General features: G+C 43.4%; 1 protein-coding gene across 1 annotated transcript in view; it reads left to right on the top strand.

The window, feature by feature from the left end:
- LOC139767676 (transcription factor 12-like) overlaps nt 1–14,291 on the top strand; it is a 115,725-nt gene that overhangs the window by 26,304 nt on the left and 75,130 nt on the right. The gene's annotated exons all lie outside the window — the stretch shown is intronic.

Genomic DNA, 14,291 nt, shown 5'->3' on the forward strand with positions numbered 1-14,291 from the left:
TAATTGTAGATAATAAAAGTCAAAAGAGAACAAGGAGATTAAACATTTTTTTAATTTATCACGTATGAAACAGTTTATCATAATGACGGAAACAAATCACTGTTATTTTACTTTTTTGATCTGATAGATTTTTTAAGCACAATGCTGAAAAAAAAAACCGAACGAATAAAATAAAAGAGTTCTGTGGGAATAGATTTCGTTTTAAGGGCGCAGCCGTCGAATTTCGGTATTCGGTGAATTTCGTCGATATCGATGTTTTCACGCTGACGTCGCGACGAACGGGAGGATACGCCGTATCATTTATTTAATCGCGCATCTCGTGCTTTGTAATAATCGGTTGCGCCCATCTCGAAAACAAAGTTGAGCGCTGTTTAAGAGGCGCCGTGAAGTCCGACGCTCCGATACCTTCCCGCCCTTCATGAGATTACACGGCTGATTCTTTTGGCGTTACGTGCATTCTTCGAAGAATTTCAAATTGTAGACTCTATAAAGTCGCTTTCGAAGGTCGCTTAATACATGCATGAAAGACGGAAAAGTGGCTCCCCGTTTTACGTATCGATTCTCAACGATCAAAACGTGAGAGAAGGAGAAAGGCATTTACTAATGTCCTTTGGACATTAATTTTAACTCTATCTTTCTAAAGATAGTTTAGAGATTGTATTTAGACATGTTTCTATTTTCATGTTTTTAATTGGTGGTGGTTTTAATTTTAGGAATTTTAAGTACTACACGTGGCAAACAATTTTTGAAGTACTGGGAAAATTAGTTTGAGATTGATTGAGAAATCCGCTGAGGAAAGGTGGTTCGTAAGTACACAGAGAGAACGGTTTCTTTGGATTTAATAAATTTTATTAGATTCAAAGAAATTTATCTTTTGGAATAGTCCAAACAAACAAATTTTTGATTCAACAAATACGATTGTTTGATTTTTCAAAGAATATATATCTTTGTCTTAAATAAAAAAATTGTTTGAAACGAAAAACATATTCTCTATCGCTTTAATAATACTATTGTTTCATTTAAATATCAATGCTTTATAAAAAATGTCTTAAACATTTATTTATTATTTATTTATTTATATGATATATGTGGTAGTCGGTTGACTGCTACATATATAAATAAATAAATAATAAATAATTGTCATATCTCCATCACTCGAGTGACCGGTGTGATGGATTCCAATGATGTGTACAACTGCGAGTGATAGACGCTTTCGCCGTGGGGCCTTATATACAGTCTCTGGTCGAATTTGACTTACGAGTTTAGCAGCCGCCTAGCGGTGAAAACGCTTATTACATTTATTGTAACCAAATAATATATTATTTGTTTGGGAAATATTACTTCAAATAATAGTGTCTTTTCCGTTAAATAATAGAGTTTTCTTGAATAAAAACACAAATTTTTCCATTCAAAAAAATATTATTTTGTCTAAGCATATGTTGTTTCAATGAAAGAAATGTCAATCAAACAAATAGGATTACTAAATCCAAAGAAATCGTTCTCTCTGTGTAGGTTTAGGACGTTATATGTAACGGGGTATCTGCGTTTAATATTTTATTCCCCAGCGCGACTTCGTAATTTGCGCAGCGGGAGGAGATAATCGCGATGATTGCGTAATATGAAGCCGTGATGCGCGGGGAATTATTTATCAGTGGCCGAGAGCGCGCGCGAAATTTATCGAGCGTGAAACGACGTCGACGAATAGCACACCCTGGGATCCTCTCTCCACGACTTGTATCGTGCGCGCGGATCAGGAGTATGTCCTGTCTCGTCAGCGAATCAATTATCGAGAATCGCGTGCGCGAGGCGAGCCCGGCGCGGCGGAAGAAGGAGAAAGAAGAGGAAGAGAGCGCGCGCGGGGCGGAAAGAGAAGCGGCTCGCTGCTAGAGACGTTGGTTGAACGTTGTTTGACGGGCACCTGTTGCTGGTGGCACACCAACGAATACCTACCTCTCCTCTCTGCAGCGTGCACTCTCGCCCGGCCACGCTGTTCCTCTCGTCCTCTTTCTCCATCTCTTGCTTTGCTCCGATCCTTTCGTGGCGCACGCTACTTCATCCCCCCTGCGTGCCATTGCACTTGTTTGCTCGGTTACCTCGTGTTTCTTTCGTATACGAGAAAGTGAAAAGGACTCGCGTTGGAGAAAGCTGTAAAGGAGGAATGACAAGTTTATAATTTGTACGAAATCTAAAGTGGATCTTGTGTACAAATCACGGACTTACCTTATCCTTGCGTTTTCATTGCGAGTTACGCTGTTAAATTAAGGCGACTATCACTGCCTGCGGAGAGATTTAGTATGCCTTTTAGCCGCCTTCATACGTTATTATCGGAAATAGCTGGTGACGTAACGCGGGTAGCGTTCGCGCGCGCGCTGGGAGAAATTCGACCTTTTTTTTTATTTCCGTAACGCGTGTTTCGTCACGGCAATAGCCATACCGAGGTCGTAATTTCGCGTGTTGAAAGCATGCGAGTGCGTTTCGCGATCAATCGGCCGGCCGCTTATCAGAATCAGTAAGTGGTTCGCGTCGTGGTATTGTCTGGATCCTTTTATGCTTCAATCTCATCCTTCTTCGTTCCCTTTTTTCTTTCACTGGCTTCCGCGGCGACACGTGCACGCTCTCTCTAGATACGCTGACAATTTTATTACTAGCTAGGTAGACCAACCGTTGCGATTACAATGGGCTATACATGTCACAGTCTAAAAATTATTCCGTAGTGAACGCGTACGAAGAACACAGATACGGAATAAATCGGTTGTTTAGCATTGTTTTAATTTATTCCGATTCCGTGTTGTGCAATTAATGACGAGAAAACTTCTCCGGTACGAGCGAGTAATATTTTAATGATATTTACGAGATACGAAACTTTCCTACACTGAGCTTAGCATGTTGAAGTCGAGTTACGATAATGCGAGCGAGTTTTAGACGGTCTCGCAGAGAAACATATTTGCGTTTAATCACATTTTATTTGCGAACCGCGGGGAGAGTGCGTCATTCGCATTCCGATTCGGGAGGCTGCAACGGCACGCGAGATATACTTACATATATACGGTAAACGCCGCGTGCGGATGCTCGTCATTTCGTACAAAGATGTAATTGTGTTATATTACAGTGCGTGGCGAGCGAATCGATATCTTTTTTTTTCTCGCAGAAGGTACCGTTACACTTAAGGAAATTATAGCTTTCCGAGCTTACCTGCGAGATATCGATGCCTCTGTCACTGTTCGCGAGGATGCTGATTCCGGTTTTATTCCCCGCAATAATCTTCCGAATAAAACGTATGTAGGTATTACAGATCTCTCCTCGTAACGATGTTTTTGATCATTCAAAATTTTTTTAGTCGTGTTGTTTCATCATTTTGCAAGCGTGACTTTCTCAACGGCGAAATCACTTTATTCGCAGCTCCTATCTATTATCGCGGCTTTTCCGTCATTCATCTCGTCCTTCTCGCGCGCACGCGTCTCGTGCAAACTCGCCGCAGTGTACAGAGTACACAGAGCGCCTCGGGTTTATGGAGTGAGTTGTCGACTTACACCGGGTAAACCACCCGGCCGACGGGTTGACGATGGTCGTTGGGGCGGTGAGATCAGCTTGGGTGAAGAGCCGAGAGAGGGAGAGAGAGAGAGAGAGAGACCGCGAATGCGATCTATACACATATTTTCTGCCTTCGAGCGCGATCGGTATCACGTACGCTCGCCATTGTTTGTCCGCACGAGTTAATTCGTCGCCGCTGTAGAGACGTATTGTGGGAAAACGATTAGTCGTCGATAAATCGAGAGAAAATAACAGGGAGATTTTGTTTCGTCCTAAGAAAAATCCTCCATTATCTTCACAAACAGCGTAATTGTATTGTATCTTCAGACGATTAGAAGTGATTCTTTAACGTTTCTATTATTTGTGTGTGTTTGTGTGTTTCTACGAACGCGCAAAGGTCGATCGCATTCAGTAATTTAATATATATGACATTTATATCGATGTACTAAGTATATATAACATTAATTAATTTATCAGATATCTCGCGGCAAGAACCGTTAATGATTACGTGGGCCCTATCAATAAATCTTTTTATCGATTCTCTGCTTCGTGTGGAAGCGTAATTTCAGATAACTCGCCTCGCGCCGTTTGTCAATGCCTCGTTACACACCGAAGTGAATTTTATTCTAATTCTAATACGGAAGTATAGCCTATTGTAGCATTACAGATTACAGCGATGTACCATACATCGGCGGCCGTTGTTGGGCCGCGGAGTATGCGAAATACCGTGCAAGCTGACCAAAATGCACGCGTGAGCGATAGTTTACGGTCATTGTGGGATTATCGCGATAAATTATTGCATGTATCGCAACTGCGCTTATCGGTATGCCGATAGTATTAATTGGGTCGTCGAGATTATTACCGGGAATGTATCAATAATAATTACTAGCTCGCCGGGGTGGAAAAGGATTTCCCTCGCAATCATAATCGACCATCCTTGCAATGAACGCAAAGGAGCTTTCACGGATAATTTATAAAAGTATTTTCGTTTAAAGCCGTCGCACGCAAACGTCAACTTTTACTGAAATTTCAAAGCAACAACCAAAATTATTTATGATGAATTATTTAATAAAGTGCCCGATACATTTTAGGTAACCATTTAATAGATAACAATTTAATTTAATTTAATATAAAAATATTATTAATATCAATATTTATTCGTACTATGTCATACACGGTTGCTGATAAAAATATTCTTATTATAAACGTCCACGGTTAGTACGAACGACATACTTGCTGAAGTGAGAATTTTTTGCGGTGCATTAAGGGGAACATTAAGAGATATCATCGCGCCACGCGAAACGTTGCGTTGTGCGAAGGGTTGAAAAGTGGCCCATACGGCTGGTCCTATGGATGGCTGAGTTTTTCATGGCGCATACAATATTTAATGATCCCGTCCACTTCTACCGCCCTTTCATCGGCCACCGACGCGTACGATTAATCTATTACCTTCGACTAGCACAAAATTTCGAGTGGCCACTATCTCCCGCCGCCCTTCAAAGGGTCACGTGGCCCGTACGCGGGGGTTTTCTACTCTAGTGGGTACTAGTGGGTCGTCGTGTATCCCGCGATCGTTTTCATGGGGGATTAACGATCGCGGTGAGAACTCTGAGCCAATTAACATATCAATGACATTAAACGGATTCTCCCATTTCAATCTTTTCTAATTTACTCGTATCAGCGTATGAAAGAATCTCGGATTTATCAGCTGTTTATTAATATTTTACCTTCGCAGTGTATCTTATCAACTTTATCGATTTTATATTTTACTATGTGCAACTTATCATAAGATAACTATGAATACTCAAAGTTCAAGGTATAATCTAAGCAGTCAATGTTTTGCTATATTCTTTTGGTATCTTAAAGCCCATAATGTGCCATGTAAAATTTTCTATGTCAAAATTTTCAAATTAACGGCACATACGGCGCGAGTAATTTTTCCCAGGGGGTAAGCTCTTTTTTTTCGCGAGCAATTGAGGCGTGCGAAGATTTCGGGGCATCGCTCGCACATCCATATATCTCTTCATTGACCGTGTACACCGAGTCGCGTGTGTGTGTGTTTGTTCTACATGCGTGGCAGTGTTTGCTCGATGCGTAGTGCTCAGCCGAGGGTGCGGGATGATACGAGCTAAATCGAGCACCACCCAAGTGTGCTTCATTTGTGGCGTAGCGGGCTGTGAAATTCGGGGGTGCTCTCGCTCTATCTTCAATTTCCTACCCCGAGCCGCTGCCCCCTCGATAGCTCGTGATGATTTGTCGGCTGTCTGACCAGACGTTATCGAAAATACGCGGCCAATCTTCCGCGATGATACCGATCCGGGTCTTGCGGGGCTTGCGAGCTTATGCAAAGCCCGCCGTGTTACGTGAAGCGAATTATTTGTATTATGTCAGGTATATTACTCGGGCGTATGAGTATATATCGGTCCGACATGTACGCTGGAATTTCAATGAATTCCGGATAAATGCGTTTGTTATATTTCGTGCAGAGCGGATATGTAGATGATGCAGAGTTTAGCGAATAAATTGCATTTATGCGTCAACAACTGAATATTCCTCAAAGTTCTATCGGGTGATATTCTCGCTAAAATTACAACCGTACTATTAAACGAATAGAATTAGAAAAAAATAGATCCTTCCGAGACGGAAAAAGAGTGATGATATAAATTTTAAAATTGAGCTGTTGGTAGTCGCGAGTAATTAAGGATCCGGCAACCGTAAAATATTCGACCCCCTCGACTGACACGGCTTTGCAGGTTATAATCCGTCGGAAAATATAAAATGACAGCTCCGTCGGAGCATAAAACCAACAGGCCTGGGGCGGAAAGGTACAGGTCGTCCTGAAAATCGAATATATACGGCCGCGGTGAACGGACCCGCGGGGATGAAGCGGCTTCCCTTCTCCCTCCCCTGGGGAAGTTTCGTGCCGGCGGAAAGCCGCGAGATCGTGTGTGCAAACAGCCCCCAGTGCAAACAAGCCGTGCACCCCGTAGCGAGCTTATATTATCTGTTTCGACGTGTACTTAAGGGATGCCGCGTCTCTTAAATCTTTCCCTAGTAACTGCATTTGCATTACGCATTACGCGTTTAATTTCCTTTTGCATACATCGCGTTATGTTACGTTAAGGGTCTAACCGATCCTGAGGTGACGACATCTTAGTTGAGAGAACTCGGAAACAATTTTATTCGAAATTAATTTTATTCGTTTAGGACTTTTCCAGAGTAGGACAAAATTTATTTGTTACCGTCAAATAAATTTGTATAAATTATATCGTAAATTTTTATGTCTTGGAAAAGTATTTTTATTCCTTGAAAATTTTTCTCGGAATTAGATGGACGTTTTCTTCTCGTTAAGTGCTAGACATGGGCGTTATATTTGGGTCAACGACCTAGGAAATACCGTTTCCATTTTTTGACCTGTATCCTTGATTAACTTCGAGCTCCGAAGTTATGCGGTCTCATCTTTCCCTTATCCTTTCCCATCGATGCGCAGTGTCACGCCTACGAGGCCCTTGAAAACTATCCTTGCGATACACAGGGAAAACTGATTAGAATTTTATTATCGCGAACGGCGGCGAGAGAAAAAAGGAGGGAAAATCTACTCTCGAAGGGCAGCATATGGCGCGACTAGCGAAGCCGCTCTCTCCTACGGCTTTTGAAGTTTCGGGGATGAAAGAGGCCGCCGTTCTTGAGTTTACTTGACTCTTGTGCCTCCCCCTCGGTCCCGAGGATTCTCTTGGAGAATACCCGCCCCTTGCTCCACCTCTTCCTTCCTCCTCCTTCCGTAGAAACCTTACTCACGAAACGAGCTACAATCCCTCGTTCTATCCCTCCGGAGTGCCCCGGAGTTGTCTTTCGGAGTCTCGGAACGACTACCGTTACGGAAGACGTTGGCCAAACATCCGTGTGAATCCTTCAGTCGAGCGAGAAGTGCTACGAGAATAAGCAAGCGGAAAAACAGGATATTTTTTCGAAACGTTTGTAGAAATATTTGTCTTATTTTTATGCATTACAAATAATTGTTAAGAAATTCTTACGTATAATAATAACTAGTAGCTATGTAGAGATATTTCATTATTAATTAATTTTTTCTTATTTTGTTATTCACTTTTTATATCCGGACGCAAAAGAGAAATGTAGATCGATAATTTAATAAAAATTCCATGTGTGCGAGAAATTCGCTGAGGCGAAATGTAATGTGCGTAAAGATATAGATGCCGTTGATCCTTGTAGCGATATTACAAGAGCGGGGATATGTTTTAGTAACAATCGGGGGTTCTCGAAAGGGACAGAGATACGAGCTTGGCCCTGGTAACATCGAAGGGCTCCGGGCGTATATATCGAGCCGCAGGAAGTTGTCCCGGGATTCTTTCGCGTCGCTCCCCCTCGGTAACTTAAGGGTCCCATTTCGTGAAGTGGTTTCCTTCCTCCTCCTTCTCCCGCTCGCTCGAACTAATAGAAATTTCGGGGCTCGGTACCTTCGTATTCGGGTAATGCACCCTAAGTACTGCCATATAAGATAACAGTAAGTGGGGCGAACCTCGGGACGACGGATAACGTCTCGCCTTAACGTCGCGCGCGGTTTTAGTCACCGTGAGTTAGCGCGTGTCGGGCATGTTTAATAATTTAAGACAGCGCGCCTTTGGCGTCGTTCGCGTAGTCGAATTGGGGAACAACGAATTGTGTGAAATTGATGGATCCGCGCGGCAAACGCGGGTTACATTTCCTCGTTAGATATCGATGGCTTTTGAGCTGCGATATTACTTCCGTTTGGGAGACACTACGGTAGTATCATAAGCGAAGACTGATATGAATCGTCGTGGATAGTGTTTCGTGGTGGTTTGGTATTTCTCTCCCGAGTATCGACTATAGTTTGACTCTCGGGACATGCACTACGTACACTATACACAGGATGGGTAGACTAAGCGACGGAGGTTGGTACTAAATCTCACCCTAAAGCATCCCTACCGAGCCACCCCTAACTACGCTACTAGTGCTCCTGCCGCCCCTCGTTCAGTGCCTCACATTGGCGTAGGGCTCGGCGCGGTCTGCTGTTATATCAAGATATCGATGTAATGTAATCACCATTCTCCGTGAATTATTCTTTTGTTGGATCAGATAATGATATAGGTGACTTAAGACATGCTTCTTGCAGAAATTAGATATCGATGTAAACTTGAAATATATTTCTTAATAGGAAACTTGAAACTATTTCTTAATATAATAGAAAATAGAAAATTTAAGAAATGTCATAAGTTACCTGAAATTATCATACATAAATTTTTAAACAGAAGAGAGAGAGAGAGAGAGAGAGAGTTGTTAGTATAGAAATTGAAATAAAGAAACTACAGGCACAATCTTCTTGCAGTGCGGATTGCCGACCGAGCAAAAAGATCGATGAGATAAGATACTTTGAGCACACGGTAAAGAAAAAAATAAAACGCTGCGAGCAAACGAAATACGTCTCTTTCGATATGGCACTCGGTTTTCGTCTCCTTTTCACGTCTTTCTCACAAGGTGTATACACAGTTTGATATGTTAGTATGCGAACATACCATAAGCCGTTGTTGCGGCCACATCGCGCAGTGATCGAGATTCGTTAGTTGATCTATATTTGGCCAATCGATCGAGGAAATACACCGCTATCTAGCCTTTATTAAGGCTAATCGGGATTAATCTCGCGAATCTTACAACACGAGAACGTTCGCTTCTGTTCGTGTCCGTCCTCGTCCTCGAGGAAATTGAATGGAATTAATTCGAAGGATTACACGTGGCAAGCCTTGGTAATGATAAATCACCGAGATTCTTCGCGTTGTGATTGCGTGTGAAAAATCTGCTGAATTAATCTCGCTAATTAACTCGGCATACATGAATATAAATTATATTATTTCATTTTAGATAACTGTTTCACGTTGAAAATAGTATTTTATTTTATTACAGCATCTTATAACTATATGTATACATACAATTACAATTGAGTCAATCGAATTAAGACAATCACGCGATTAAACTTTGAAGAATTTTTAGCCAAAAAAAAGAGAGAAAAGAAGTTTTGGATTTGTCACATTCACCCAATATTAGAGCCGGAGATAGAACAGACTAATTCCCGGAGCAAAATTTCAACCACCGCGTTAAGTCCGATAATTTCCGAAGGAAGTATTCTACGACGTGAAAGCGTACGGGGTGTTACTTCCATTACGCCACTTGGTTAACAAGAGGTCAGAATTAAGCCGTAGCTACTCGTCGCACGCTCCCGAGAACGATTTCGTTTTCCGTTCGGCTTACGCCAGTGGTGCGGCCCCAACCCACCCCTATATACCCCGTCGCCCTGCAGTTAATGTGTTCCAGGGTGGAACCCTGCCCCCCTCCCACCTTCCCATCCCAATTTCAGTTCTCCTACCACCCGCTCACCCTCCTCCTTCGCCCCTTCGAACTCCCCGAACCTGGGATCTCGGCTTTGCCACCACGAGAGAACGTTTCTCTCTTTCTCCCTCTCGCTTCCTTCGAATCGCTCGTTCATCTCTCTCTCTTTCTCTCTCTCTCTCTCTCTGTCCCTTTCTTTCTTCCTTCCTCCGTCTCCCTCTCCCTCTCCCGCTTCCGTTGGCGTGCTACGATTCGCGACTCTCTTTGTTTTAGAAATTAGAAGAGGATTACCGGATCCCCCTTTCAGCTGCGCTGTTATTAACTATTACCTTTTAGCCATTCACCCTCGGACACGATATCCACGAAAGGGTTGTGACGGGGGAAATTAAATCGGTTTCTCGCGGAGGTTTTGCTTCGTCCGCGCTTTTTACCGCGTTTACCTTTCGGCGAAATATCATCGTTTCGCTTCCCTTTCCCTGTGCAAAGATTATCACGTATGAGTGTAATTATTTCCGGCATTCTCTGAAATGGTTTTTAGTAATTTCACGTCAAGTTAGTATTGATTGGAATATTATTACTTTTGCTCCTACAAGTCTCATCATTGAAAATTACGAGATGGTAAAAATTAATTTGCGACATGAAAAGAACAACCGATCTCAAATTATAATTTCAAATACTAACAGATTCTATACAAATGAATTTGTTCGTGTGCAATTATTTGTTTATACGGGTAATTTACAGAGGATGCCAGCTGCATTATTTGACGTATATCGTATAATGATACCAGTTATGGTTTCAAAACGCTTGAACCCGCGCGTCGTCGTAACGCTGCCGACGACGCGGAGACACCGAGTTCCGTTTTCTTGCCGGTCGACGTTTTTGTCGCGTTCCCCCCGTGCGCGCGTCGCGGGGAGAACGGAGTAGACGAGGAGAATCGACCTCCGACAGCCACGATCTTATTATTTTTTTCACGCTCTCTCGAAAGGGGAATCGTGCGGCGGGGACAACGGCGCAAAGAAGAGAAGAAGAGGCGTCCGGGTCGACGACTCTTCTCCACCTTTCTTCGTCTCCACTTCTCTCGGGTCTTCCCTTCTACTTCTGCGTCCATATCTTCTCTTCCTCTCCCTTTATTCGCCTCGTCGTCTTTACGCGACCTGATAAGGTGTAAAAAGAGCGGGAACGTCGATGCCGAGGAGGAGATGCAAGTTTACACAGTTGGCAGGCAAGGTTACCTAATTATTTGTTAGCTGTCCAATGACGAAACACCTCGAGGCAACGTCGTGTCTCTTCTTCCTTTTTCTTTTTTTTTCTTATTAATTTTTATTATTTACGCGTTTCCTGGCAAAGCAGGAAAAAATTTCTTTGCAGTGCTATCACGCATGACATCGCTGTAAAATGACAACATTCTCAATCACTTAATATTTAAAAGGGCTTAATATGTTGCATTGATCTCTTTTAAACTTCTCTATAAATGAAAAGAAGAAAGGTGAGGAATATAGTCTTCCCGTATACGAGAAAACATCCTAAAAAAAGTTGCCGTTTCTGTGAAGTATTTTCTTCATGTATCTTGTTTCTTCATCGAAGCCTCCCGGATATTATCATCCGGACCGATCCTGCAAAGCGCTTTACGATCCGATCTGAGAACGCCATATGCCACCGATCTTGGGTTAGTCGCGCGGCGAGTATCTTTCGAGATTTATCGCGACTGTATTAACGGCAATCAGGGACGCCACCGGGCTCTCTCGTGGTCCTCGCAGCATCACCGTGAAGTTCTGAAATGCGTCGCATCAGCCGAAGATGCGTCGATTGTCAAAACTCGCAGGAGGTATAAGCGCTGTCGCGCGATGATTGATACTCGAGTCGCTGCGCATCCTCTCCTTATCAGCGAGTCGACAAACGCAAACGTTGCGTAATTATTTAATTAAATTGTGTCATTATTTGCCAGCGACTGTGCCCGAAACGCAGTGGCTTGTTTATCTTATTGGTATATTCCGATTCGGAGTAATTTCAATCGCGACATTTCGTGCTCTTCGTTCGCGGATGCTGCTATTATTGTGACAACAAAAAATTTATAAATAGATACAAAGAGACATTTATTAAAAGCCGTAAATAGGCGTTTGCAGATAAACATAATTTATTATTTCCTCTAGTCTTTATTATGTATATTTTTTTACATTTAATCAGAGCATTATTGTCACGCGATATACCTTGAATTTTTGAAAGAGGAGAAAAGCCTCTTAGTATAAAAAAAAAATGAGATGGGAAATTAGAAAAGAAGAGAAAAACAATTGGACGCAACGTTTAAAACAGGCAAACGTTTTCCACGTGATTTTTGACGAGGGTTTCGAAATTAGTGGGTCATCGTAGTTGGGATCATTATCGGTCGAAAAGATGAAGTTTTCTCGTCGCTCCCAAAGGTGTTTCGAAAAGCAGGTATAAACCCAAACTGTACATATTGACACTGTCGCATTGTGTCGGTTGTCATATTACATTATTTTACTGTCATTACCAGCTTTAAAATAGCGAGAATTTCTTTATACCTGCCGTTCCTATAGGATGGTCATTTATTTTGACCGTTGACTGTTTCCTGTTGACTGTTTGTCGACTGTTACTTTATGGCTCATTACGGCGACAAGTGTGTTCGCACTTTGTCGTCTTTCAGGTACGAACACCTTGTTACATTTACACCTCGCTACGTTTAGCGAGTCTAATTTAATGCATTACGCGCTTTTAACAATTTAAGACGACGAATATGTATACGTTTCCCTTTATACTAATAAAATACCGATTAACCTGCGCCATAAAAATTGATATTGTTCGCTCGCTCGTATGTTGAATCGAAATGAGATCAAGTGTCTTCAATAAAGCGGCCGTCCGCAATTGATGTCAATCGTCGCTACAATGTAACGGCGAACTATTTGGCCACATATAAACGCAAATACTTATATTATGCCATTCCTGCCATCGGAATTTGATTGCCGACTTGCAATCGTCATAATCGCCGGTCTTATAAACGATCGTATATATCGCGCGTCGTTAGGTTCGAGTAAAGTCAGGTCAGATATTAATTGGAGGCTCGTCGACAATTCTCGGTCGATCGACTCTTTCTTCTTTTTTTAAACGAGCTTCGCCCGTCGTATCCGGCGCTCGGTGAGAGGAAAACTGGAACTCTCGCTCGTTTGCCAAGTGGGTTAGATTGGGTCGGGTGAGGTTAGGTAATTATAAACCTTCGGGCCAGTCGCGTGGGTACGACACTAAAATTACTCACGAATATCCGACTAACGAGGCACCTTTGGCGCCACGGAGATATCTCGTTTGTCCCCCTCCCTGACAGATTTTCCGAAATCGTGGCGCGCGGGTCATTACGGGGGCTTGCCCCCCCCTGCCCCCCTGCCCCCTCGATCCCCGCGCGAGCTCGCGCGACGAAATGAAGATATTCTCGGCCGCGATATCATTAAACTTCGCCGGGCGCGGTAAACAACGCCATTTAACTTCGGGCAAAAGTTAAGCACGCCACCTTAAAATTCGCCGACGATCCATTATACAGCGGCGAGGCTCGCGCCGAGCTTTTAATTAACTGGGCGTCGGCGAGATCGGACAGTTTCGAAGAAACTCGCAATAGGACTCGTTACAACGAAATCCGCCGTGAAATTCCATCCGCCGTCGTAGCTTCCGTCGAAGCTTCCGTTTATTCTGCACATTCGTGAATAACTTGCGCTTTTATCGGAGCAGATACCTCGATAAATCCTGAAGAATCGCAGGATCCATCGTAACTTCCATCATGATCTTCAATCATATCTTCGTCTAAGATACTTTTTGGCATGTGCGTGTGGATTTTATTAATAGTGAGATACATTCTATATATTTTCTCTTTCTCCCTCGTGTCACGCACACCCACACCCACACACGTACACACGGAAGTGATATTAATATTGTTGCTGCGGGGAATTTCGCGAACGGCGTTCAGAGTGAAACGCGATAATCGCGAATGGAGATGGAGAACGGGCAGGCTCTCGTCACAGAGATCGACCGCGTAGTGGCGCGTCCTCGCGCACGGGGGGCCGATCCTCTTTGTCTGCCCGTCGTTAGCGCCGCGAAGCTTTTTATCTCGTACGTCACTTTTCCGCGCGCGTATGCATACGCACGTATGCACGCACGCATCTACCCACACGCTCTCGTTTTCCGGGGCTCCGTCCTGCTCTCCTTCGCTCGCTCTCTTTTCGACTCAACAAGTGGGCCGATGTTTTCGGCATGGGGCATAGCCTGCGGACAAGAGAGGAGCGAGAGAGAGAAAGAGAGAGGAAGAGAAAGAGAGAGGAACCACCCACACTCGCTCTTGTCGCCGATACGTGAACGTCTGCCTCTTCGCAGGCAAAAACGCTGGCCCTTCGCGTTAGGGG

The sequence above is a fragment of the Temnothorax nylanderi genome, unplaced genomic scaffold (genome assembly GCF_030848795.1).
Source record: "Temnothorax nylanderi isolate EJ_2023f unplaced genomic scaffold, tnyl_v1.0 TNYL_tig0011_pilon, whole genome shotgun sequence".
Taxonomy (NCBI): Eukaryota; Metazoa; Arthropoda; class Insecta; order Hymenoptera; family Formicidae; genus Temnothorax; species Temnothorax nylanderi.